The sequence below is a fragment of the Mustela erminea genome, chromosome 1 (genome assembly GCF_009829155.1).
Source record: "Mustela erminea isolate mMusErm1 chromosome 1, mMusErm1.Pri, whole genome shotgun sequence".
In the NCBI taxonomy this organism is placed as follows: Eukaryota; Metazoa; Chordata; class Mammalia; order Carnivora; family Mustelidae; genus Mustela; species Mustela erminea.
In genome coordinates this window covers 32007478-32035069 of record NC_045614.1, presented here as the reverse complement: position 1 = coordinate 32035069, position 27592 = coordinate 32007478, and the positions used below count along the sequence as shown (strand labels likewise).

Below are 27592 nucleotides of genomic sequence, written 5' to 3'. Positions count from 1 at the left end.
GTTAATAAATGCCTGCTCAATAGAACTGAATTCAATGGAACCACAGGCTCTGACAGCTACTCAACCACTCAAAATAACGCAGGCCTGGGGTGGGATGTTCCTGCCTTGCTAAGAACTTGCAATTACGCCTGAGTAATAGGGAGCTGTTCTGGCACCTACCCTCACTCTTCCCAGCCAAATCCACCTATCGAAAAAGGGGAAGGAGGGATAAAAAGTCAAGTCCCTGACTCCTGCTGTCCTCTTGATAGGGGAATTAAAAGTCTGTGGTGTTGACAGGGAAGAGGGGAGCCTGGGAGGGACAGAAAGAGTTTCTCCCCCAATATTCTGCCAAGGGGACATTAATTTCCTATTACTGGAGTAGGGTTATAGAATTCTAAAATCCACATACTCAATCAAATCATTCTTTGCTACTCTAACACAGTCCTTCAGGAAAGATGTCAAATAAATAAACAGCCAGCAAGTATTTCCCTCTGGAGGCGTACTTATCGACAGTACCAATAGCAGGTACAACTTCGACTGTTTACTCTGGGCCAGCCCCTGTGCTAAGTACTTTACATGCACTGTCCTGTTTAACGTTCACCACACCTCTATGAAGAACGTTTAGAAGTGAGGAAATAGAGGTCTAAAGTAGTAAAATGGCTTGCCTAAGGTCACTACCAAATAAACGGCTCACAGTAGAGACAGTTGCTAGTGCATTAAATATGTAATTGTTATTGATAATGCTTGCAGGGTTTGGGAGCTTTCTGGAGTTTTTTTTGTTTTTTAATTCTTCTACCCTTGTCTTTAAGTAAGGCCACCTAAATAAAGGCAGTCTGGGCAACCTACAACTCTTAGTGGCTTCTCTAAAAGATCCAGGAAAAGTCCTGCCTGTTTAATAAGCCTTTCTAAATATTATTTGTGATAAAGATTGCCAATGTCAACCTATACTACATTCTTCATCTTCCAAAACACACAATTAGACTAAATTTCCCAATAACCATTGCAGGAAGGCCTAACTATGTGAGCCCTTAAAATATGAAGAGAAACATTGGGATCCACTTCTAGGCTGGATCCACATAAACCTCCTTGTTTTGATTCTTAGCCTCTCATACGCTAGGCTGGTAAAACGGAGAGGGCTCCAAGTCCATAGGTGGGCAGAGCCACAAAACTTCGCCCCTTAATGACTGGGTAAAACAAGAGCCTCCTTGCCAAACTACACTGAGCTATGACTTGAGTAAGAAATGAACATGTATTTTATTATACTACTACAGTTTTGTGTAACAAACAGTCAACCCACCCTAATACAGTATTAGTGCTGTTGCTATTATTACAATTTTCATTATTAACAGTACGGTTATGATTTATTGAAAGTGTACTAACAGGCAATATATATAATAAGGCCTTTACTTACACAGTTTATTCATTTCTCACTATGAGGTAGGTATCATCTGTATTTTACAGGTGACACAACCAAGGGTCAGAGATCAATAATCTTTTCTTCCTCTGAACAACTACAGCACTCAAAATCTGAAGGATTTATTTGGTAATTACTTATGGATTGCCTTATTATATATGTTGCATTGATAAGTTGAGCAGTTTTCACTCCTGTAATTAACTGATTTGTCTTCTATAATTTCTTCTTATAATTGGTTTTCCTCATCTGGATAGAGAGCTGCTAATGGGAGAGGTAGGTTTTATATTCTTATATTCCATATCACTTCACACATTGTCTCATGAATACGCAAATTAATATATTCTTTAAATTACCTACTTATATATAAATCAGCATATATATATATATATATATATATATACACACACACACATATAACTTCAAATATGTGTATATGTAACATATACATTCCGTTTTGAGCAGCAGGCCTCTTAAGTAAATCTGACCAAGAAAATTGACTTACTTGCTATGGTTACTTAATACACTTGGTACAGTGCCTGGCATACAGCTGATAATCAATAAATGATTGCTTCCCTTTTCCCCTATCCCAATGGCTATTTTAAGTACAATGATACACTGCTTGAAGAAAACAAGGATGATCAGAAGAAAAATGTTTAAGTGGTGGGGCACCTGGGTGGCTCAGTAAGTTAGGTATCTGACTTTGGCTCAGGTCATGATCTTGGGGTCCTGGGATCTAGCTCCCTGCTCAGCATGGAGTCTGCTTCTCCCTCCACCTCTGCCCTTGCCCCCCTGCTTGTGCTCACTGGCTGGCTCCCTCTCCCTCCCTCTCTCTCAAATAAATAAACAAAATCTTAAAGAAAGAAAGAAAAATGTTAAAGTGGTAAAGTGGTAGGTAGAGGTTGTTTTAACTACAAAGAATATTTTCCTATGGGGAGGAAGGCTGTCTAAAATGTTAGGAGCTACAGTCAAATAAAGATCATTTGCCAATTATAATAGTATTTCATTTATGAAAATCTGCTCTGACACAACTTTCAGGAACACGAATTCCGGGCAAGCCAAGGAGAGAGTGCTCACACCCCTCCTTCACTGCCAGGGAGTTGCAAAATGGTGCCTGGGGACTCACCTTCTATTTGCTCAGTTACATAGGTCTGGCCACATGGGATTCCCTAGAGCCACCGTATCATTTGTAATGAAACACTAATGTGTCCTCCTACAGCTCCTAGCATAATTTTTATATTTTGTTAGAAAACAGCATATCGTCATCTAAGGAAGATCTGTTCCCTCTGAGATGGGTTGTTGCCATCCTTCATGTACCACAGGACTCCATTTCCTGCTTATGCCAGTATTAACATGATGAAGACACTGACCTTCATGTTACATTTCACACTAACCACACACAGGAGGTCCCTGACTTAACAATGTTTTTTGACTTAATGATTTTTCAACTTTACAATGGTGCGAAAGTAATACACATTCAGTAGAAACCACACTTAGCATGTTGGATTTGGATCTTTTCCCAGGCTAGCTATATGTGGTATGACACTCTCTCGTAATGCTGGGCAGCACCACAGCCCGAGTCAGCCCTGCAATCATGAGGGTCCACAAATGACAAAACTTACGACCATTCTGTACCTATAGAGTCATTCTGTTTTCACTTTCAGCACAGTATTCAATGAATTACATGAGACAGTAAAATTTTCTTATAAAACAGGCTTTGTATTAGATGATTTTGCACAACTGTAGGCTAATATAAGCAGGTTTAAGGTAGATTGGAGTAAGCTATGATATTAGCTGAGTTAGGCGTTTTAAAAAAAAAAAAGATTTTATTTTTAAGAAATCTCTTTTGAGTGGAGCTCAAACTTACAACCCAGAAATCAAGAGTCCCATGTTGTACTGACTGAGCCAGCCAGGCACCCCAGGTTAGGTGGTTTAAGTGCATCTTTGATTTAACAATACTGTCAACTTATGATAGTTTATTGGGACATAACCCCATTATAAACTGAGGATGATCTGTATAGCAATTCTCTGATCTTTCATTATCTAATTTACATAAATATTTAAACTACTATTTATTTAAATATCATGTTCCAAGGAGTCTTTCTTTGAAAAATTCTTTCAAGAAGAAATGAACATAAATGTGGCTCAGTTACTTTATTTGGTATAACTAAAGTATACATTTGGTTTTCTTATTCCTGCTTCATAAACAATTGCAATATTTAATTCGTTGATGGGATGGGCTTTTCCCGGGGTAATTTTCCCTTTAACTTTGCAGTACCATCTTTTAACAGCAGGCAAAAAGGTTAATGCAATAATCAGTTATTACATCGGCACATACGACTTTAGCTGCTGTTCAAATATAGCAACAGAGTATAGAATACCCAGGCTAGAAAAGTACAGGTTTGAAAATTAGTGAATCAAACTCTGGACAACAACTTCTTTTAAAAAATAAATATATGTTTGGGGCACCTGGGTGGCTCAGTGGGTTAAGCCGCTGCCTCCGGCTCGGGTCATGATCTCAGGGTCCTGGGATCGAGTCCCGCATCGGGCTCTCTGCTCAGCGGGGAGCCTGCTTCCTCCTCTCTCTCTCTGCCTGCCTCTCTGCCTACTTGTGATCTCTCTCTGTCAAATAAATAAAATCTTTAAAAATAAATAAATAAAAATAAATAAATAAATAAATACATGTTTTTAGGGGAACCTGAGTGGCTTAGTTGCTAAGCGTCTGCTTTCGGCTCAGGTCATGATCTCAGGGTCCTAGGATCAAGCCCACATCGGGCCCCTTGCTCAACAGGAAGCCTGCTTCTCCCTCTCCCACTCCGCCTGCTATGTTACCTCTCTCACTGTGTCTCTCTCTGTCAAATAAATAAATAAAATCTTTTAAAAATATATGTATTTTTTTAAATATTTAACATTGATACTTTTTTTAAAAATAAGATTCTTTTTAAACCGCTGATTGAAAATGCCAATCTCAAAAGATCACATTTATGTATCATTCCCAAAATGACAAAATTATGGAATTACAGAACATTAGTGGTTGCCAGGAGTTATGAGTTGTAAAGGTAACGGGAATGAGTACAACCATTAGAGGACAGCACAAGGGAGATTTCTGTGATTATGGCAGTGGTTATACAAGTCTGTATATGAGATAAAATGACACAGAACTACACATGTATTTTATACCAATGTCACTTTCCTGGTTTTGATATTGTGCTGTATAGATAAGAAAGATGCCACTGATGGGAGAAACTGGGTGAAGAGTAACCAGGTCCTCTCTGAACTGTCTTTGCAACCTGTGAATCTTTAATTATTTCAAAATAAAAAGTCAAAATAACTAAAAGTATGTTAGATTATAAACATATGTCACAGAATACTTTATGCAACCTTTTTTTTTTTAAAGATTTTATTTATTTATTTGACAGAAATCACAAGTAGATGGAGAGGCAGGCAGAGAGAGAGAGAGGAAAGCAGGCTTCCTGCCGAGCAGAGAGCCCGATGCGGGACTCGATCCCAGGACCCCGAGATCATGACCCGAGCCGAAGGCAGCGGCTTACCCACTGAGCCACACAGGCGCCCACTTTATGCAACCTTTAAGATTAAATAAAACCCAAGCATGTGCGATTATTTTATCATCTGATTTTCCATTTTGTATACAAACTACCCCAGATCTTAACAGAGGCAAGGAAAGAGTAGAAATGGAGTAGGTTTTATAATTGGTTTTGTTGTCAGGATGCTTCCTGTTCAATATTGACAATATAAGTAACATAAAGCACTTGGGCAGCAAGTATCTGGATGTCTTAACAAAGGACAAGTAGTATATAACGTTAAAAAAAATACAAACATGTATTTAAAGGCTTATCTTAAAATCCATAAAGCCAGGACACCTGGGTGGCTCAGTCAGTTAGGCGTCTGCCTTTGGCTCAAGGTCCTGACATTGAGTCTCACAGTGGGCTGCTTGCTCAGCAGGAAGGTTCTCCCTCCCCCTGCTCTGCCTGCTCTTTGTGCACATGTTCTTTCTCTCTCTCTCTCTCTCCCCCTCTGGGACAAATAAAATATTTTTAAAAAAGAAAGCAAAAAAAAAAAAAAATTGAAAGCCATTGGATGGTGTACTTGAAACCTAACTTAAAAATAAAAAATATATTCTGTGATTTCTGTATGCTAATGAAGATCCCACTGCATACATGATTATGTGTAATTTGCAAAATACATTATTAGACTTCTGTGATTACCCAACAAGAGATTCTTTTTTAGGTACACATGGCAATAGTTTCTACAATTGAAACATCTCCCTAGCTAAATTAATATAGATTGCTTCAATATACCAATAATAAATAAGAGACAAAAAGAATTCAAGAAGCTGGGAGATACAAATTAAACAAAGCCAGTACAAGTTATTTTCACCAGGGCTTCAGACAGAAATCTTTTTATTACTGATTAAATGTAACATTCTGGGACTACATCAAAAACATGACTCTCTGATTCCATGTATCTCACACCTAATCTGGCTCAACACTGGCTCATCATAACTCAGAATCTAAAGAGAGGCTGGCAGCACTTCATAAATACCTTCCTGTTCACTCCTTTCTACAGTGATGCAATTTGACCTACATTTCCAGTGCCCATTGAAACTTCATAGGAGGGGGAAGAGGAGAGTTTTTCATTTCTCCTACCCTCTGATTAACTAGGACAGTAAATGCCACTCAAGGGACTGCTACCGGGCAGAAGCAAAGGGGAAAAAAAAAGTCATGCCGGTAGGAAATTCCACAGGAGAACATTTAAAATTCCTGCATTCTCTGATTCTGCAAACAAACTGTCATGGCTTTACAAGATGACAGCAAAGAAGAGTTGCCCCAGTTTACACCATTATCAGCCTAGGACACCAAGGGCTTTTATTTACTTCAGGCTCCCAGCATGATGAAAATTAAACCTGAACTAGAGACTCTAGTCCTTGCCACCGTCTTTTTGTAAAAATAAGCTTTAAAAAAAAAAAAAAAAAAAAAAAAGCTTTTAATTTTAGAATGATGCTAAGCTTACAGAGCGCTCTACACCTCAAATACTATACATTGTTCCTATTTACCCTACACCCCATTTCCCCTATTGCTAACCTCTCCTGTTAGTATGCTACATTTGTCACAACTAATGAACCAATACTGACCTATTTATCTTAAATGAAGTCCCTACTTTATTCAGATTTCCTTAGTTTTTGCCTAACATCCTTTTCTGTTCCAGAATCCCATACAGGATATCACATTACATTTAGTTGTCACAACTCTTTACCCCTCTTTGAGACTGTGATAGCTTCTCAGACTCCTTTTCTGATGACCTTGACAGCAGTTTTGAGGAGTTCTAGTTAGATATTTTATAGATATTTTATCTCAATTTTCCACTGGGTTTTTCATAATCATAATGGGATTAACAGATCTGAGGAGGAAGACCACAGAGATAAAGTGCCATTCTCATTACATCATATCAAGTATACATTATCATTGTTCATACTAACTTGATCAGCTGGCTGGGGTAGTGCCTGTCAAGTTTCTCCACTATAAAGTCACCCCCCCTTTCCATACTATGTTCCTTAGAAGGATGTCATGAAACACAGCCAACATTTTAGGGATGGACAGTCATGTTTCACCTCCTTTAAGAGGATTTTTGACAAAAATCATTTGGAATTCTACACATGGAAGATTTTATCTATTCTCTCCTATTAGGTTACATATCCAATCATTTACTTACATCAGTACAGACACACAGATATCTCTTTTTTATTAATAATTTATATTTTTACATATTTATATTGACATTATTACAATATATATTATATGTATAGTATATCTTTTATTTATATTCATTTTCTATCTTGGGTTACGATTTAAAATTATGCTATTTAGTTGTTTAAACTGTCCCAGCTTTGACCCACTAGGAGCTCTTTCAGGCGCCTATGTTCATTTGACATACCCCACTACTGTGTGTTTTGTGTTTTGTTTTGTTTTGTTTTGTTTTAGCACTTTCATGCTTTCTGGCATCAGAAGATGCTCCAGGCCCATTTTGTTTATTCCCTGCCCCAGCCATAGAATTAAGTCATGTCTGATTCCTTTTACTGGAGAATGGAATTAGAAACCAAGGTCTGGGCATTGGCTCTTAACATAGACATTTAGTTTTACACTTTAAAATTTCTACATACACTATTTCTATAGTAAATTAACTCCTCAGTAATATCTTCATGTTGTGGTAACAATATATAAATCATAAAGAGGATGTTTAGTAATCAAACTGCCATCTGACCGGCCACCTTTCAGGTTTGGTATGTCCAATAAATGCCCTATCACAATAAAGTTCCTCCAAAAAAAATTAAGATTTTTTTTTTCTGTTACCGGGGAGGAAGAGGAATCTAGATTTAAATACAGCATGCTTGCTCTTCTATGCAAAAGGTCTCCTTTCTTCCTCCATAACCATAAAATGCTGCCAACACTGAATTGCCTAAGCTAAAAGAAAATACAAATATTTGTCAGATCTGGCTTTGAAATACGTTAGTGATGAGTTATGACAGCAGCTATACCTTCTTATTTACAGTTGTTTTATTTTAATCTTACACATAGTTTTTCTTCACTGAAACTAAACTAATTAGCCCAACACAAGGACAGAGCCAGGAGTTTCTTGGGCAGTGGGGGCACCTAGTGGGAAGCAAAGAGATTTCTGTAGATAACAACTCTAGTTAATCCCCTGCAACACACACAGGAAAATTTGTCACCTCAGACTCCAACTGTTAATCTGTGTAAACACACCATGCTAATAAAATCTTTGGTGACCTCAGATTTGTTTTTCGGATTTTTTGTTCTGTTTTGTTTTAGTAGAAAAAAGGCTGGGGCCAGGCCCTAATACTGCCTTTCTCTGTCATCTTTTTCTCACTCAATTTGATTTAAGATTTACAGTCAATAAACATTTCTTGAGCCTCTACTATGTACTAGGCAGCACACTATGCCTGGTGCTACCAATTAATCCAATAGATTAGAAAAACAATTAAGAGCCCTGTTTCCATTTTCACCTCCCAGGGGAGCTGCTGAAATTGCTGGGAAATAAGTCAGCCTATTACAATGCTAATGGCACAAAATGGTTTGGAGAAGCACATGGTTTAATGTCTACTTCTACAGTTGTCTGGTGTCAACACCTCAGAAAGATCCTAACTTCCTTATCTGTAAAACAGACATAATCAAACTCACTTCCCAGGGATAACGCATGGAGAGCACAGCCCTGGCATACACAATGGGTTCTACAAGTATTAGACCATTTCACATTTTGCATTTCATCATAAACACATCTAGGAAACAGCAGGAGTACCCCAATAAGATGATTCATTCTTTTTTTCATTGACAATTTTATTATCTTTGTAAACACTAAAATCATGATCTTTAAAAAAAAAGAAAAAAAGAAAGTCAGTTACTGTGTCCCAGTCAACCTGTTTTTGATAAATAGACAATGCACAAATAGTCTTCAAGAGGCATGGCCAGAATGGATAGGAAATATGTATTAATAAAAGAAGCACCTAACACTGCCTGAAAGCTTATTTTGTGCCAGATACTGTGTGGATGTTGCACAAAAAGCCTATAAGGTACACATTTTATTTTATTTTTTTTAAGATTTTATTTATTTATTTGACAGACAAAGATCACAAGTAGGCAGAGCCAGGCAGAGAGAGAGAGGGAAACAGGCTCCCCGCTGAGCAGGAAGCCTGATGCGGGGCTCCATCCTAGGACCCTGGGATAATGACCTGAGCTGAAGGCAGAGGCTTTAACCCACAGAGCCACCCAGGCGCCCCTGAGGTAGACATTTTAATTATGTCTAGTTTCCAAATAAGAAACTGGGGCTATAGAGGTGAAGTGACTTGGGTGAGGTTGCTAATTCCTTTCTTAAACACTACTGTGTTGGGTGCTACAGTGGAATGAAAGAGCTAAAATGCTTCCTTTGCTATAGAGATGCAAAATGGGAGAAAGGCTATGGACACTTTGGCCCATAAAGGGGACTCCAAATTGGGCTCTGTTACCGCCAGAATATTTTCAATAAATAAAACTCATTGACATTTCCCTACAGTGTTTTACAGCAAGTAGCAACTCCTGGGCCTGGCCTGCAAAACTCTTCACCCTCTGGCCCCAGTTCTTGCCTTGGGGCATATTATTACACACTGCTTCTGGATCCAGCTAACTTCTTCAGGACTCCGTTTAGAAGTCACTTACTTACCCTTTCATCTAAATGGAGTTAATCCCACACTCCAATTCCCTAAAACTGGTTTAAGCCTGCTTCTTCATGAATGTCAATATCCTCAGAATGGACAAGCACCCTCCTGCCAGGTATCAAGGACCTCCCCTACAGGTCTTACCCCCAGGACAATTGCATAAAGGTACAGAGAAGAGCAATCAGTTTTTGAAATTAAAGAGAGCAGGATTTAAATCCGGTTTTCTGCTTATGAACTATTTACCTCAACCAAGTCATTTCACCTCTACGATTAAGTTTAATTGAGGAGGTAACAAAAGCACAGTGCCTAGCACATACTACATGCCATTATCATTATTATCCCCATATTACATGAAAAAATTAAACTCCGAATTAACAACACACCAACAGCCACCAAGAGGGTGAGTGGTAGGGGTCTAGGCTAAAAGCCAGTTCTTTTTCCTTCTTTCTACAGTTTACTGAGCACCATTATTAAACACCATGCTTGGCACTGAAGACAAAGCTGTGAAACAGACAGGTACCCAGCTCTCAAAGTACTTATACTCTGGTGATGAAGACACCCATCAAACATTTACACTAATAAATTTAAGTGTTTGAGGGAGAAGAGAAAAGTGCCTGGTTAAATACAGGTTTCAGAACAAGTAGTAAGATCCCTGGATTTTATCTGAAAGGTCAAGGAAGGATCCTGTGAAGAGGTAGCATTTAAACTGGGAGCAGGAGGCAAAAAAGGTGTTCTAAGATGAGGGTATAGCTGGGACCCGAGGCAAAGGATATCTCAGGAGAAAAGATTCTAGTAAGTATGGCTTGACTGAAGAACTAAAAGGTCAGAGCACCTGAGGAGGCTGGAGATAGAGGTGGGGCCAGATCAGAGGACCACAGAAGGACATGGTAAGGATTTTGAATACCATCCAGCCTGAAAGTATTGGGAAGCCACCAAAAGACTGTCTGCTCTTGATGAAAGAGTATGAAAAGGTTAACTAATCCCAGCTCTTGGAGTTCAGGGCCTTTTGGTATCTTTATCATCTATATTTCTAACACATGCCAAGTGTAAACTTTTAATAAATATTTGTGAGATTGGAAAGAATCGCTGATAAATACAGATTAAACCTCTTCTCCCTCTTATAGATCTCACAGCTGATGCTTCTATTCAAGGACCTATCACTGATTACTATAGTTGGGTGTGGACCTCTCTCTTCACTGTTTAGTCTTAAGTTTCAGAATCAAGTAAGCATTATTTGTACATTTCTCAATGCCTAGTGCTCAATAAATTCATGGATTGAAACAGACCCTCTTTTAATAGCTTAAAATCTTTTCTTATATTTCTAGATTGGTTGAGTAAGAATTTTCATGCCATTTTATCCACCTTAGTTAAACAGATCTGAAGGGATAATACACAGGGACTTAAAAGAAAAAGTTCCACTTTCCTTTTGCAACTTAAAAAAAAAAAAAAAAAGATTTTCTTTTTAAGTAATCTCTACACCCAACAGGGTCTTGAGATCACAGCCCCAAGATCAAGAGTTGCATGCTCTAAGGACTGAGCCTGCCAGGGCATTCTGGCAGCTTAATTCTAACAACAAAAAACCTTCACCAATGTGGGATTAAAAGTACAATTTTTGTATTTTAGGATATATCACTTGTACAGTTCACATGCATATTTTTTTAATCTTAGTTTAATTTTAGTCAAGAACAAAATGCCCCAACAGGTCTTTCAGTGGTTTTCCAATTCTTCTGAGAAGGGTTCAGATTATTTCTTTGAATAATTAATCTGATATGGGTAGGATAACTGCTTGGACTATTTATATTAAAAGATTACAACTGAGTCATAATCAATAGTTCACCTGCTTTAAGGTTTATTCCAGGACTTCAAGAGAAGAGAATGATGCGCTAACATGAGGAAAGTGCAATTACGCATAAGTTACTAGGGTGTGCTAGTAACTCTCCATTTGATAGTCCCCTCCCCATGGCTATACCAATTTTCAACCACTCTGGCCCTGCTCTGTGCCCCCGAAGACTTGGCCTTTATGGGCAGAATCACTGGGTTAAATTAGCAAGCAGGCCTCCAGGTGAGTCTGGCCAACTGAAGGCACCGGAAGAAGATCAGAGAGAGAGAGAGGAAAGAAAGTGGGGGAGTACTGCTTCCTTATTCCCTCTCTGCTCTTGGCTACACATTCAGGCAGCAGCTGAATCCTCCAGGAACCCCCCTCTGCGGCTCCAACCCTCTCACTAAACTCCAGTAAAGCTAATTCTTCTTTGCTCCTTTGGACCTAACAGTGATAATGGCTTTCCATCGCGCTTGGTTCCATGGATGACGGGAGACACACTGTCACCCATAACTCAGGCATTCCTCTGAAAATAATCCTTTCTTTAGTCTCCAGAACCATCTCAATGAGCCCTGTTTCTTGCCCGACCTAAGAATTCAAACCATAGACTTGTAAAACCAGCAATCTCCCTCTTTTGCATATAGCAGTTATCATCACAATGGTTGCGCATCTTCCAAAGCAATTCCTTCATACCAAGCACTGCATGTAAGCTCTTAAAATTCTCAGGCAGAAATGACCCTTTTAAACTGGTCAGTGCAGGCGAACACAGGCAGGCACTCCTGAAGGACAGCTGGCAGAATGGAGAGGCTGACACAATTCTCTAGGCGGGAGTCTGTTACATGTCAAGAATAAAACGTTTACAAAGAGATGCTACTTCCTCCTACTTCTCCCTGGGTTTCCTCTCACCAAGGGCATGGGATCAAAGCCACCATTGTATTTTCACACAGAACACCAAGAAGTTGTATCACTGCCTGGGGAAGCCGTCCTGTGTGTCACTTCACTTTGCTAGTTTCTCAGACCTAGGGATCTGCTTACCACTAGGCCAAGGAACACAGAAAAAGAGCCAACCATCTTGTATTACCAGCCACCTGCCCATCTTTCCTTCTTTCTCTCTTTCATCCCAGGATAAATCTTTCTTCTACACTAAGACAAAAGATGAGCAGGATGAGAAAATTCTCCTTTGTGCAGCCTTGCCTGTCTCTTTAACAGATCTGACCAGATTAGCACTTTTCTTTTCCACAGGAGAGGACTGGCATATGCTTATACCATAATCTGCTCTGAGCTCCTTCGGATTTTTCTTTTATCAAGTTGACTGGATTTGAGGTTAGATGTTAACTGAAATCACCTGGGAGTGTCTAACCGCTCCACCTTGTTCTCACTTAGTACAAATAACTGAAGGTGACTCTATTTCTGAATATTGAGACATTCTTTTGAGTAAGAGCCAATTTAAAGAATTCTTCAAGGGGCTGAAAAGAACTGAGGTGGCTTAGGAGCTCCTGGGTGGCTCAGTTCGTTAAGTGTCTGCCTTTGCCTCGGGCCAGGATCCTGGGGTCCTGGGATGGGGCCTGGAGGCAGACTCCCTGCTCGGTGGGAGTCTGCCCCTCCCCCTGCTCTTGCACTCTCATGCACAATGCACGCACTCGCTCTCTTTCCCCCTCTCAAATAAATATATAAAATCTTAAAAAATAGAAAAATAAAATAAAAATTTAAAAAGAACTGATGTGGCTTATTCAATAAGCTACTCCACCAAAAACTCCAAATGTCTCCCTCTGCAACCAGTAGACACTCAGCTTAACAGAGTTGCTAAAAGACAGACTATAGTCTACAGAAAAGATGATCTGCCTCACTTCAGCCAAGGCTAGCTAAAGGGCAAGATAGCTCTCTTCTCCCATCCTGGGGTTGTGCGGGGGGAGATGCCCCTCTCCTCTGCTCTTGGCAATACCTGAGAGGCAGTGAGACTAAAGAAATTTGGTTCACACTACATATACATTTCTACCACTCATTATCCTTCCTTGTAAGCATTCATTCCAAAGGTTATTTAATAGGATACCTCTATAACTAGCTGCGTGGATCTATATCAAATATTAGTAGTGGTATCTTTGGGTAGTAGAAGTATGAGTAACTGTTATCTGCTTCTGTGTATTTGTGAAATTTTCCAATTTTTCTACAAACACCTGTTTTTTTCTTAGCAGTTTCCTGTTCTAAGAGGAGATTAACAAGTCAAACACTTAATTTTTGCAATCAAGACAAAGTTATTAAACAAAACTTTGCAAGCATTCAGAAGTTTCAGTTTTCTATGAACACCAAACTTATGTAATTCTTTGTTTTATGGAATTCATTTTTTAACTTTTTGTTTTTATTATGTACTACATGAATATACTGAATAACCTTCTAGAATGGGTAGATAAACATAACCAAGTTACTCTTCGTCAGTCAGGAAAATGCTTCCTTAACTAATATTCTCCAAATCCTCTGACGCACAGTAATGATTAACTATAGAGACACGCCTATCTCTTTTCATCAAACTCCTCTGACAGGGATAATAGGAAACCCTTTTTTCCTTGCCCCGCCTTACTGAACCTGTAGTTGTGCACCAGGGTGATGGGGGGTAGGGGCAGATGGCAAAGCACACAGTAACGATACTGATCCCGGGCAGAATCTCGAACCACATCAGACCATGGTCACCAGGGCCAAACTCTTCCTTCCCAGAGCTCTAAAGGTGACCCAGCCTCAGCCCCTTCCTGATAGGCTCCCCGCCCCCCGCTTTTTTTTTTTTTTGAAGATTTTTATTTATTTATTTGACAGAAAGAGATCACAAGTAGGCAGAGAGGAAGGGAAGCAGGCTCCCTGGTTGGAAGAGAGCCCGATGCGGGGCTCGATCCCAGGACCCCAGGATCATAACCTGAGCCGAAGGCAGAGACTTAACCCACTGAGCCACCCGGGCAACCCCCCACCGTTTTAATGGAATTCTTAAAACTCAAAATCAAAATATATTTTTTAGTTTTTCTGTATTTTAAGATTTTCAATACATTTTATAACTTCTGTTTTAAAATTAAGAAACTACTCAAAATGTGAAAAACAGGAATACTAGATTGAACATGCAATCTTTTTTCTAGTACACATCACAACCTTAATTTACATCATTTAGACTCTTCAGGGTAGAGTTCACTATTTTCATACACTTCAGTACTAATTCAGTTTTTTTTTATTAAAGGAACTGTTTCTATAAGAACACCACACAGATGATATCGTATGTAGTTTTGGTTAAGAGACTACAGATAAAAAAACAGACTGGTGTTTCTTCCACTTACAAATGCTAGCCAATAAAAACTTTCCAGTCTACAGCTGATTAATGCTTGACACCAGATCTATGGAAAGGAAAGCTAATCGTTGCTGGCTGTTAGCTAAAGCAAGAGACACACTAAGAAACCTGCCTCCTATCACATCGTGACTGCTGTTTACTGGGACAACTGATTTTTCAGTTTAGCTCCATTATAGTTCTAAACAGAAAACTGGAATACTATCTTCTCTAGTAGCTACTGTTCTCATAATCTGTAATAGCTAAACATGTGTTACTGTCTTATAGTGTTGAAATATATTCGCAGGGAATCCTGAAAACCATAAACATTTTTACTAGCTTCAGGAAGCTAGTAAATTTGAACAAGTGATTCCATTTAAACTGTCCTAATGTAATGGCAAATGGTCTCTTTTCTAACTTCGATTTCCAAATGATTTATAGTTATAACTACAGAACGATAATAATAAACAGGATGGGTAGTGGAGGAGCTGTGAAGAGAGTCTTACATACTCCTTTTAGAGCAACTAAGAGGAGCTATGCTCCAAAACACTAAAAATGTCTTTGTGTTCAGAACATTAAAACTTAAAAACAGCAAAAAACAAAGCAAAAGAAGTCAAACACTTAACAGCATGAGCAAAATATAAATATAAACAGATTAAAAAGTATGTATTTTTCTTTTTTTAGTTTTTTAAGATTTACTTGAGAGAGAGAGAGGGAGAGGAGGAGCAGAGGGAGGGGACAAGCAGACTCTGTACCTAGTGTGGAGCTTGATCCCACAACCCTGAGATCATAACCTGAGTGGAAATCAAGAGTCTAATGCTTACCAACTGAGCCACCCAGGCACCCCAAGTATGCATTTTTCAACGAAGAACTATGCTAGCACTTTCTCAGGATTAAGTTTAAGGATTTTGAAGGTTTCGAAATGCCTGCAAAAAGGAGACCATGAGACAAACTAGAAATGCAAGAGAAAAAAAGACAGTTTTTGTCTAGTATTAAGTGTTAACATGTTTAGGAGCTGTAGAAATCAGCACCTGAAATAAATTAGAAAAAGACAATTTAAAAATTAATGTTAAATGTTAGGACAAGGTTCTACAAGCTACAGAAAAGTCGAGATGTCTCTATTTACAAAAAGTTCTGGCCAAATAAGAACTACCGTATTAACACTGTGATCACATTAATGGTTCAGACTATAGTGAAACTTTACAAGCAAGGGGGAAGGGCCTAACATGCAACCCTATTGTTAACAGAACCCTGTCTAGAGACCCTAATTAAACAAAAGTGTCAAGCACTCCTCTCAAAATCCCTTGTAGTGGTGGGCCTAAACAGCAGAAAACAGAGCAGACCATTAAAAAGAAGAGTCCAGGGGTTGGGAAGACAAGTGACTACACCACAAGGTGGTAATTACACCGTGGGGAAGTAAAAAAGGCCAGACTGAAGGGCTCCAAGAGGTACTTCAAAACCAGCTAATCATGGCAAGAAGAGGTGGGACAAACTGGCTTCTCATCTGGCTATCTGTGGGGACATAAAAAGAGGCCAGGCCTCCAAAGCAAGAATAAACAAAAGTGGCAACTAATGGCCAAGGTGACGACTAGATACCTCCATGACACACCCATGTCCCAACATATATTCCCCCATCTCCAATTCAGCCCAGAAACCTAAGAAACCAGAAGAGACTTCTCCAACTGGGAAACCAGTGTTCTTGAACCATTTGCAGCAAAGGCACAGATAGTCAGAATACCCAGGTTTTCCTGCCAACAGTCCTATGTTGCAGGGGAAATTGCTTACCTCTTCTAAAACATATGCTCAGCTGAAAATTAGGGAAAATATCCTTGTCTTTGACTTCAAAAGATTAAAAAAGATAGGAGTAGATACATGAAAATGCTCTGAAAAAATCACACTGTATTTGCACAACATTTTACCACTAGAAACATGGGTTAATAACAAACGGCTATATAAATGTAGGTTGTTCCTTCGACCCATAAACTGTAAAGTCAAAAATATTCATTTTTAAGTATTAGCAAGGTTACAAAGAAAGCCACTAGACACCTGGAGAAGACAGAAAAACAGAAGCAGGGCAGTGTGGGAACATTTAGAGCAGGAGTCAATAACTGAATTTATCTTACTATGTCCTAAGGGAATCACTATGCACTAGGTAAAACTGTTCCTAACGGGAACCCTGTTACCAATAAATGGCTAAATTATAGCTCATATGGTTTTCTTTTAAAAATCAGGGAAATGGGGTGCTGGCTGGCTTAGTTGGTTAAGCGTCTGATTTCTGATTTCGGTTCAAGTCATGGCATTAGGATCATGAGATCAAGCCCCATTTTGGACTCACATGAGGCACGGAGCCTGCCTGAAGTTCTCTCTCCCTCTGCCCCTTGCCCTCCCCCCTCTAAAATAAGTAAATCTTTAGAAAATAAAAATAGTAAAAATCAGGGAAATTATAGAAAAGAGCACTATGTAAAAAAATGGATAAATATGTTATTGTCCTTGGAATGATAAGCACTTATTAGTAGAAACGGAAATAGATGGCGGAGTTACAAAAGTTTTCTCAAACTGGGGCTTAAGAACCTTTAGAGGCATGTGGGGTTAAGAGGGAAAGGGGTGAACCAGGGGCCATCAGCATATTGCAAATAGTAATGTGATCAATATGCACACAGCAGCTTGCACGAAAGTTCAGATAGTGGACATCTGTTGGGTTTTATCAGCCCCGCATTCACTCCCCTGCTGGGGAATAAACCGCACACACCCCCACCACCGCCCCCCCCACCACCACCAGTAGGTACTTTCTTGGTGAAGCAGGAAACAAGGCACCTTCCCAGACCCAAGTTGACCCTAAGAGATACACTCTCAGCAGAGGGTGGAGTTACGAAGTGTTGGGAAGGTTAGTAAGGCCAGCACCCTGTGAAGACTATGTATTGAGGCCTGCTTCTTCAGCTCTATTGTCAATTCAGGGAGCTATACCACATCCTTTCAGTAACCTCTGTTTTTGCTTAGGGTACTCCGATTTTGTTTCCACTACTTACAACTGAAGACTTTTAGCTGATTAGCTATTATTTTCAGTCTAGGAGAATCTATTTTCTTAAAGATTTGGGAGGTAAAATTTGACAAGTAATTTTAAAATATTAGTTTTATGGTGAAACAAAGGGATGTATCATGGAGTAGAATACAGAATTCATGTAAAATTTTAAGACACTGGATTTTTCTTTTGAGATTCCTAAAGATATGCTCCCCGCCCCATGCAAATTTCTTGAGCAATGGATTTAAGCACTGGTACAGGGATAAACTTTTCATGACTTTTAGGATCTGCCCCTAACTAGGTAAAAGATCTAGGGCAAGTTATATCACCTCCCCAAGGCTCACTTATCACAACTTTAAAATGGGAGTCATAACTGTACCTACTTCACAAAGCTGTTATCCCAAAAGATAACACAGGGAAGCACTTACCACTACGCCTCACCATAGAGTTTATCAGTCATGGGTTAAAGGAGGGTTAATACACAACAGCAAAGGGCATACTATTCCCAAAGATGATCACAACAGTACTGCTGCCCACTGCCTGGTAACCCACCACCCCCCAACTGCTGTCAGCATGACTTACGATAATGTACTTTCCAGCATCTTCCATCAAAAGGTGGTACCTACTTTCAGTCCTTGAATCTGGACAGGGGTTGTGGTTTGCCTTGACCAACACAATGTAGCTGAGTGACCCTGTGTGACTTCTAAGCCCATACCTCAAGAAGCCTTGTAGCTCTCACCTTGAAACACAACATCTCTGTGTGAGGATAACCCAGTCTAGCTGCTGGAAGAGATCGCTTGGTGGTCACAAGAGCTGTCCCAGCTAGATCCCGAGACCAATCAGCTCTGACAGGAGACTTCAGATGGTAACAGCCACATTAGGGACCTCAGGCTAAACGGGAGCAGTAGAAGGAACTCTCCTGCCCTAATTTTGTGCAAATAAATGGTCATCACTTTAAGTCACAAAGTTTTAGAGTGGGTTCTTCTTACTCTGCAATATGTAATTGATAGGTACACTTCATCAATTATCATAGTATTTCTACATTTTTTTATTCCATGCATTTCCTAAAATTTCCTACAAACAAACCCAAAGACCCAGTGTTTGCAAATGAGTATGTCACAGCCAGATGGTAGTTATACTTCTCATTCTTCATGGCCAGGTCAATGTTTCTAATTTCATAGAACACTGAAATGTATCTCAGAACTTGGGTGTTTAGGGTAGAAAGTAAAACATATCCCCACACCAGAATAATTTAAGTGAAAATAAAGTGAAAAATTTCTAAAATTATCACAGGTACACCACAAGGATGCAGGTGCACTGAGCTGAGCTAAGACTGACAGAAAAAAAAGTGAAACAAAATTTCTATGATTCATTCAAATATTGGAAATCAGAACAGATTCTCCCTTTTAACAGTTTTTGCACCTGACATTTTCTTCCATATTACTTTAAAGATGACCAAAACCCTCTTTTAGAAGTTCACTATCACTGTCAAGAGGAAGGCTTGCTTAGGTCACCATGCATTCAACAAATATTTATGGAGTACCAACTCTGTAAAGACCAGTGAATTGTCAGCCCCTGAACACTGTTTCTGGTAGTGCACACAGAGATAGTACACTAAAGGGAGCATGGCTGATGACTAAGTGAACCTAGACGATACTCCTATCTTGGTCAAGGTACCGAGTCTAGCAGCTAGAGGGTTTAGGATGGTGAATGTGGCAAACAAGGCTCTGCCTTCATGCAAGCCTCTAGAAGGAGGGAAATATTAGCAGCCAATATTATTATCATCCCTGTCATTATTATTATTATTATTATTATTATTATATACCCTTATTTGTCCCACCACTTCTTCCTCCTTAGTTACTGCTAAGTATTTGGGACTCTGCTAAGCACTTGCTTCATTTAATCTTCACAACTTAGCAAGGCATTGCCTACATTTTCATTCATTCATTCATTAATCCATTCATTCATTCAGCTCTACACTCAATGAGGCCTGAATTCATGACTCCGAGATCAAGAGCTGCATGTGTGCTCTACTGACTGAGTCACCTAGGTGCCCCAGTTTTGCCCACATTTTACAGAGGAGGAGACTGAGGCCATAAATGGCTAAAAGTAACATAGACTGTAGTTAGTGGAGCTGAGGCTTTTAAACACTACACTATACTGCCTCCATACATATGAACTCCTTGTGATTTTACAGGAATCTCAATGGAGGAAAAACTTCCACAGCAAGAAAGGAGGCACAACATACTACCATGTAAATGTCTGTGTTTCAGTGAGTTTCTTCTGAAAGCTGTTATTTAGTCCTCTGTGGATTTTTTTTCTTTCTTGTTAGAAAAGTCTAAAAATATTCTTGCTTATTAGTAAAAGAGTGAACATTTTTAAGGTATATGAGAAAGCATATTTCACTTCTAATACAACAGAATATGAAGGAAAGTAGCCGTAGAGTTAATTAGCCACAGTTAATTAGCCTATTAAAATAGGAGATATTTTAATTACTATATTTATTCTTCAGTAGTTTTATTTTTTCCTGATTACAGAAGCACATGCTACATGAAAAGAAAAATTGAGAAAACCATTTTTTAAAAAATCACCCACAACCTTATTACCTAGAGATAACAAGTTCATATTACTCGATGTATATCCTTTAAGATACTTTCTATTAGGTTTCTTAACCAGGGCTTTTTCCCACCTTTATTTTTTTTTTTAATTTTTTTAAAGATTTTATTTATTTATTTGACAGACAGAGATCACAAGTAGGCAGAGAGGCAGGCAGAGAGAGAGAGAGAGGAGGAAGCAGGCTCCCCGCAGAGCAGAGAGTCCAATGTGGGCCTGGATCTCAGGACCCTGGGATCATGACCCCAGCAGAAGGCAGAGGTTTTAACCCACTGAGCCACCCAGGTGCCCCTTTTTCCCACCTTTAAAAACAAAACAAATCAAACATTAAAAAGGGCACCTGGGTGGCTCAGTCGGTTATGTGGCTGCCTTGGGCTCATGATCCCAGGCTCCTGGGATCAAGTCCAGCAACGGCCTCCTTCCTTGGCATAGAGCCTGCCTCTGCCTGTCCCTCCCCCTGCTTGTGCGCACTCTCTCTCTCCCTCTCTAGCAAATAAATAAATAAAATCTTTTTAAACATCGGTAAAAAAAAAAATCACACATTATACCTATTCTCATGCTAATTTCTTTCTTTTAAACATCATTCCATGTCAACAAATATCAACCTGCATCAGTTTTTAAAAAGATTTAAGTATCTCTATTTCCAATGTGGGGTTCAAACTCACAACCCCAAAATTAAGAGTCTGCATGCTCTACTAACTGAGCCGACAAGGCACCCCTGCATCATCTTTTTACAGACTATACAGTATTTTACTGCATGGGTAGTTCCTTATGGACCTAATCAATCCTTTATTAATAGGCATTTGGATTACTTTCAATGTTTTGCTATTTTTAAAAAAATGGGGCAGTGAGCAGTCTGGTACACCCATCTACACACATGTGACCGATTCTTTAAGATAAATTTCTGGATGTGGACTTGCCATTTTATGACTCTGGGTGCATATTGCCCAAATTGTCATCTAAAAAGTATATACCAAGTTTACCTTTTAAAAAGGAAATGCTAACTGCCCGGCTAGCTCAGTCGGTAGAGCATGAGACTCTTAAAAAGGAAATGCTTAAAATTTAAGAGTAATAACATATTTTACTACTATCTACATACATTTTGCTACATAAACAGCATCTTATCTCTAAATATCTAAAATAACTGATGTATAACTGATATTACGGTTTACATTTAGAAGGGTGAAGATTCTAAAATACCCAATAACTTCAGCATAATGTTTTGAAAAGTTACTCCAAAAAGAACATAGCTGCTGCAAAACAAGCAAATTAGTAGGGAATGTTAAAAGGCAGGGAGGCAAAAAATAAGCCAGTCAGTTACAGCAATTACCAGGTCACCAAACTGCATCCCATACAATGACCAAGAGGGAAGGGTCAAGAGATAGAGAAAGAAAAGGTGAAACTAAAAGCAGCAGCCCTCAGAGCTTCAGTGATGGCCAGATGAAATTACACACAGACATATACATCTACATGCTCTGTACACATCAATCCTGGAGCTAATCTCCAGGGGTTGGAGCACAAGAGGAATCTTTGTGTGCTTTTCTTAACCAAACATGGTTTGGTTTGGAAAGGGGGTAGGGGAGTCCAATTACAGATTTCCTTAAGGTAAGAGCGTCTAGTTAGCAGCCTGAGGGCCTAGTATCCATTATGTCCTTTCCAGGACAAGGGGACAAGAGGAACTTGAAGCATGAGACAGCTCCAAAGGCATAGATTCCTTTCAAAACCATCATGCAGGACAGGGTTCAAACATCAAGTCTTATGGAAAACTGGGCAAGGTGAGAACACTTTTAACAATAAATAAAACTTCATGGTGATATAACAATACATGTGCTAAGAAGGGAAGGCCACACATTATAACTAAGAACAACTAACCTGATGGGGAGTTTCATCCCAATGGGGAAGACAGGAGTCTTAGATAATGCTGCCATATCAAAAGCATGGAATACATGAGGAGGCAAAAGACAATCTGTATGCATTGGTAGGGGTGGGGTGGGGTGGGGTGGGGTGGGGTGGGGTGGTATAGCTTGGTGAAGCCACAGACCTACAGGACTTAGGAGTCTAACATTCTTCCAGGAAAGAGGTCAGCCAACTATGGCCTATGATCAAATCCATCTGCTGGCTGTACATATCACCAGCCCAGAAGAGCTTTAACATTTTCAAATGGTTCAAACAAATAAAAACTTATTTCATGGCACATAAAAATTACATGAAATTCAAGTGTCAGTGTCCAAAAAGCTTTGGTGGAACACAGCCATGGACATTCGCTTATGTCTCTGGCTGCTTTCTAAATACAATGGTAGGGTTGCACAGGTGCAACAGAGAGATGGGGGGTGGGGGAAAGGGGATGCTGACAAACTGGAAAATATTTACTATGGTGTCCTTTCAGAAAGTTTGCTGATCTCTGTTCTAGGCCAAAAAATCATGTAGTTTTTGAATGGATCATGGCTCCAAACCTGTGCACGCTTATTGGTTTGCCCCCCGAGAAAGTCAGGAATTAGAAATAACCTGCCAGCCTAACAGAGAACACAACCCCACTGCCAAGAACAGCAGACAGGTCTAATAGGTCCTGCAAATGCTGGGCTACCTGCCCATGGTAACAAGAAAGATGTGAAAGGCTTTTATGGGTTGAAAACAGGATGATCCCTAAAGGTTTTTATGGGAATATTCCGAAAGAAGATACTAGCTTTTCCTTCAAAAAAGACAAGAAAGAAACCATCCTCAAGATGGCTACCACTTTTTTTTTTTTTAAGATTTTATTTATTTATTTGACAGAGATCACAAGTAAGCAGAGAGGCAGGCAGAGAGACAGGAAGGGAAGCAGGCTCCCTGCTGAGCAGAGAGCCCGCCCTGGGGCTCAATCCCAGGACCCTGGGATCATGACCCCAGCAGAAGGCAGAGGCTTTAACCCACTGAGCCACCCAGGCGCCACGGCTACCACTTTTAAGCATTTATACTAGGGGCCTAGGATTGAGCAAAGTCTTTTGCTTTTATTATCTCATCTAATGCTCACCTCCTCCAGACTCAGGCTGGCTGGCTCACGCTGAGCACAATCAGAAAGCTTAGGAAATGGGAGTCAAACCCAGTAAGAGCTTGTGTTCATACCACTACCCTACTCAAAGGCAGTAGGAATGAATGGTCACCACGAATAAATAAAAGGGAAAAAAAAGGCCACAGAAACAGTGGAAACAAGTTTGCTCTTATAGCCGTAAACATTACAAGTATTTTATTCATATCTCTCTTCTTACTCATAATTACCTTCTCTTCTTTCAATGCTTAAAGATAGGAAAATACAATTCAGTTCTTCCAGACTCTTTTCCCTGTTGAGAAAAAAAATCGATACAGGTACCCAACTGCGGAGGCATTTCAAAGATGCCAGAATTAGACAAAGTTACAGGTAGCTTCCACTAATGAAGTCCCTGGAGTACCTATGAGGGTCCCCAACACAAGGAGGTGAGTAAACACTTTCAGAGACAATGGGCTGGAAAGTACAAGGACAGTTTTTTAGTTTAAATTTTTCATTTAAATCGCAAGTGAAGAGCAGAAGTTAAATGGAATCTTATACAAAGACGCAGCTATGATACTGGCGGGCTGCTACTGTCTCTTCCTGCCCAGTACCCATGTCTTCACCTTTACCAAACACACTACCATCTTCCTTCAACTTTCTCCCGGATATCTACAAAGTAAGGACCACTTAATCCTAACTCATTTTTGAAAACCTAATCTTTTAAAAATGTTTCAACTTGTTAATATTTCCATTATTATTTGGGAACTAATATGTATCATTACCATGTACCATGTTTATACATGTTCATTCCTGTGTTGATCAGTGGTTATCGCATCTAGCTCCCAAATCCTTAATATGGGCCAAATGAGGAGTTGAGAGGTTTTTTTTTACACAGGAAACTTCATTCCTACTCCTTACGCCTCTACTGTCACAGGCTTTATCCAGATGAGGAATTGGGAGGGTCAGGTAGGTTAAGTAGCTACAGTGAATGAAAGAAGCCAGATTTGAACTTGAGTCTGTTTTGATGAGAAACTTCTTCCCACCATGCTCTGCTGTTTGGCCAAGGCAAAAACACATTTTCTCAGAATGATTACTTCCCAGTCCCATTTCAGATTTGCTGGAGAGCCGTTAAGAAAGTAGCACAGGGTGAACCATTTTCTCTAAGGGCTGGCTGTCAAGATCAGATCTCTGCTTAACAACCATCAATCTATCTGCTCTAAATTTTTTAAATTTAAAAACAGCCACAATGCGCCCAGGACTAGCATGTCGAGCCCTTTATGTGTGTATATGGTTTATCAACTAACAGGCAATGCTTTGCTGTGGCAACAAAATGGAAGTGTTTTTGCACCTCTAAGACCACATGTCTAGGCTAAAGACAACTTTAAACAGCAAACACTGGGCACAAAGATATGTATTTCCTTTTTTCTTCCCTTTAAGGATTATTCTAACTCCCATTTTATTCAATAAGAACATAACTCTAACATTTTGGGGCTCTAGACCTCTTTTATAACACAACCACAGACTTTTTTCCTAGAAGGACACATATAAAAACAAAAAAGTTTGGTCACAACTACAGAGTTCAGGAGTCTCTCGAAGCCCATTCATGGACCCCCTAGAGGTCCAAAGACACCAGAACAACATTTGCTCTAAAAACATACTGCAAGAAATGTCTACATCATTTCATAGGACCAGGGTAAAGACATTAGAGCCAGCTCTCTCATCATCCTTTATCATTTCAAAAGGCTAATATTAAATAAACACTCAAATTTCTGTAACTAGACTCCCATAGTCTCCAAGAAACCAACAATCTAATGACATAAAATCACCAAATCTAATATTATGTAAGTTCAAAGTCCAAATCCGTTTTATTACAGCTCAGAATCTGCTACTTCTTTCTGCCTAAAGATTTCCCTATAAATGAAAGAAACATTAGTATGGCCTAAGGCTTGAGTCCTTCCTAGTTTAACATTCACAAACATATTAAGATATAATTATATGAAAAAAGACTACTAAAATTTACTAAAACATGTCATTTTACTATAAATGATATGAAGAAAAGTCAATTAAGAGAATTCTTAAATGTTCAACACATAGATCTTTGTCAGGCAGAAGCAAGTTAAATTAAGAAGCTGGCAAAGTAGATTTTTAAAAATTTCACAAAGGCTCAAATTTGGATGTGTTTCGAACCACTTGGATCAAGAACTTTCAGAAATGTTTATTTTTTTAGGTATCTCTCAAACTTTAAACTTTCAGATCTCTCCTGTTCTTACTGCTTTATAAAATTTCTTGCGTTGTCCACCATATTTTTAAGTTGCAAAATGAACATATAAAAGTTTTTGTCCAGAACTCCATCTATGAATATGAGAGAGAATGTCTCATGAAAATTTAACAGTTACAAGGGGTAGTGATACTCTGCTATAAACAAACTAAAGATTATTTTAAATCACTGGATACTGTTTCAAAATCATTATATGATAAGGTGAAGTAACAAGTAGTTTACACAGAACATCATTTCACCCCTTGACCATTATCTTTTATACAACCATCCCCACCAAAATGCAGTTGGGATATATAGATAATCAATGTACACTTCCAATTTACAGTGTGTCGGACCTAAGATTTAAAGTAAGTCTCCCTTTGGTTAGAGTATTTCCTCTCCTAAAACCAAGAAAATGAACCGGGCCTGATGCCCATGCGCACACAGAGTTTTAAGTCAGTATTATTTTAAGCCAAGACGGGCTTCACACCCTTGGGGAGGTCAAATTATAACTCAGAATCATCACTCAAAGTAATTTTGGGGGTTTTTTTGGCCTTTGTGCCAAAAATCAACGATGCTAATTCTTTAAGAACATTGCTGGAGTTTCGACTTCATACATGTGAAAAAATTTTTACATATAATATACCGATATCTAGTTAGAAGTTAAACACATTTCACTGCCATCCATTCGCATTTACAACTCTTTCCTCTTTGAAAGACCTAAGAGAAAACTGAGAGAATGAACCCAAGTTTCGCAAGGAACCAGAAAGAACCAAATCCAACCCACGAAACTGCTTCAGCCCGGATGTGAAGAGTCAGGGTACCCGGGGGGTGGGGGGGTGGGGGGGATGGAGGGGAGAAAGGAAAGCTGGAAAATAACTTTATGTTCAATAAATTACCAAACCTGGGTTAAAACTCAGACGCTAACTGAATCTATCCCACTGGAGATCAAATCAGCTGTACTGGTTCTTGTTTCCTCTCGCCTCTCACCACCTATATGTTGCCATTTACGAGAAACTCATCGAAGTTGAATCAAAGTGACTTTTGGGAAGAGATGCCACTATGATCTCCACTGTGCTCCGGAAATGTGTAACTCTACACACAGGGCAACGTTACTCCTTCAGCACCAACCCCCCCCCCCTTCACTTTCAACTTCCCCTTAAGATGGGGACAATCACATAGCCTTTTTTTTTTTCCTTGAAAATCAAAGAGGAAAAAAATAAATAAAGCACCCATCCAGATCACCGACGGGGTCCCAGCGTCCCGGGGGGTCGGCGGGCACCGCGCTCTCAGGTCGCTCCGACAACTCCTGCGGGAGGTCTCCAAGTTTCTCGTCCCCCTCGCGGAACACCCGCCAGAGCCAAGGAGGGAAGGGGGCGGCCCCAAGGGCCGGAACCGCGCGACCTGGAACCCGGGGCCTTTGAGGCTCGCAGACCGCGCCCGGCGCAAGGGGTGGCGTTCGAGACCCGCCCGGGTGCGCGTGGGCGCCAACTTCGCAGGGACCCTAGCACCGCGCCCCCTCAGTGCCCCTAGTCCTGAGCGCCTCCCGGGTCAGCCGGTCCGGGCGTCCCCGCCGTCCTCCCCAACCTCCCCCCACCCCAACCCCGCGGAATGAGCCCACCCCCAGTTGAGCCAGCTGGGATGCGGCGACGGGGACGACGGTCCCCTTCCCCGGGAAGGCGCGGGGGGCCCGGAGCCCGGCGGCCCGCAGCCCCCGCAACCCCGGCGGCGGCCGGGCGAGCTCACCTGGCGGCTGGCGGCGGCCTCCGGGGCGGCCTCTGGGCGTGGGCCGGGCGGGGGCGGCAGGGGGGGCGGCGGGGGCCCGGGCTGCAGCCGGGGCCGCCGCCGCCCGCTGGTCTCGCCCCCCACACGCGCCGGCCGCGGCCGCCCCCGAGCAGTGTGGGGAGCGCGGAGAGCGCGGGGAGCGCGAATCCCGCGGCGGCGGCGGCGGCGGCGGCGGCGGCGCAG

General features: G+C 40.4%; 1 protein-coding gene across 4 annotated transcripts in view; it reads right to left on the bottom strand.

Annotated features, from left to right (window-relative positions):
• ATXN7 (ataxin 7) overlaps positions 1-27420 on the bottom strand; it is a 137407-nt gene extending 109987 nt beyond the window's left edge. For 2 of the 4 annotated variants that reach the window (XR_004281188.1, XM_032324288.1), the window contains exon 1: positions 27371-27420. The gene's annotated coding sequence lies outside the window, so the exon portion shown is untranslated. Of the gene's footprint in view, positions 1-26528; positions 26804-26856; positions 27236-27370 lie in introns of those variants that run through there. The other 2 variants (XM_032324295.1, XM_032324306.1) reach the window with 2 other exon arrangements.
• Positions 27421-27592: the final 172 nt, after the last annotated feature.